Raw genomic sequence first — 1,398 nt, 5'->3', positions numbered from 1 at the left:
CATGATGCAACTGACAGAATGCCTGGAGGTGACACGGAGGGAAGCTTTAAGAAATCTGAGGGAGGCACAAGAACGGCAAACAACTCATTATAATCAAGGGGCTCAGGAAAGGAAGTTTGAATTGAGAGACTGCATATTGGTTCTCTTGCCGGACCAGGAAAGTAAATTACTGGCGCGATGGCAGAGCCCTTATGAAATAGTACACCAAGTAGGGCCTGTGGATTATGAAGTGTATCAGCCAGACAGGCAAAAGAAAAAACAAGTGTACCATGTTAACATGCTGAAGCCATGGCAAGAATGAGAAGGCCTATATTTGGCCCTGCAACTGGATGAACTGGAGCTGGGACCCTCCCTGAGGAAGGGGGATGGGAAAAGTGAAGTGGAGGTGGCCCCCTGACTCTCAGAAGAGCAGAGGCAGCAGGCAATAGAACTTGAGAGAGTATGGAGACGTCTTCCAGGAGGTTCCTGGAGAAGCTCAGGGTGTGATGCACCAAATAAGAACTCCAGGCCAGGTGATCTGCAAAAACTGGAGGCAAATCCCACAACATCTTCAAGGTCAGATAAAAGAGGAGCTCAAGATGATGTTAGAGAAAAGTATAATACAAGAGTCCCAAAGTGATTGGCGCAGTCCCATTGTGGCAGTGCCAAAGCCAGATGGGAAAATTAGACTCTGTACTGATTTCAAAAAAGTAAATGGGGTGGCTTAGTTTGATGCATACCCAATGCCAAGGGTGGACGAAATGGTGGAGAACATTGAACAAGCCAGCTATATCTCCACATTGGACCTCACAAAAGGCTACTAGCAGGTCCCCTTAGCACTGGAAGACTGAGAAAAGACAGCCTTTGGCACATCATGGGGCCTACTCCAGTTTCACTGTATGCCCTTCGGATTACATGGAGCTGCTGCAACGTTTCAGTGGCTAATGGGCAAAGTTTTAGCCCCTCACAGGGGTTACACCGCAGTGTATATAGATGACATTATTGTGTATATGGCAGACTGGTTGGGGCATTTAACAGCACTGCAAGCAGTATTACAGGACTTAAGGGAGGCAGCATTAACTGCCAACCCAAAGAAATGCACCATTGGGAAAGAAGAAACACAGTACCTGGGATTCCAGGTGGGAAGCGGTAAAGTACAACCTCTGCTGGATAAAGTAGAGGCACTATCAAACACTGTGAACAAAGAAACAAGTGAGGCCCTTCTTGGGACTGGCAAATTTTTATAGAAAATTCATTCCTCACTTGGCAGATCTAGTGGTGTCTTTGACTTGAGATGGTAAGGGCTGCAGCTCCAGCCAAAGTGAGATGGACACTGGAGGCAGAAACAGCATTCCAAAAGGTGAAGGATGCACTTTGTATACAGCCACTGCTATATACACCAGATTTCAATAAACCCTT

Source organism: Gavialis gangeticus, unplaced genomic scaffold (genome assembly GCF_001723915.1).
Source record: "Gavialis gangeticus isolate Ggan-Ray unplaced genomic scaffold, GavGan_comp1, whole genome shotgun sequence".
NCBI classification, from domain to species: Eukaryota; Metazoa; Chordata; order Crocodylia; family Gavialidae; genus Gavialis; species Gavialis gangeticus.
This window is presented reverse-complemented; position numbering follows the sequence as displayed.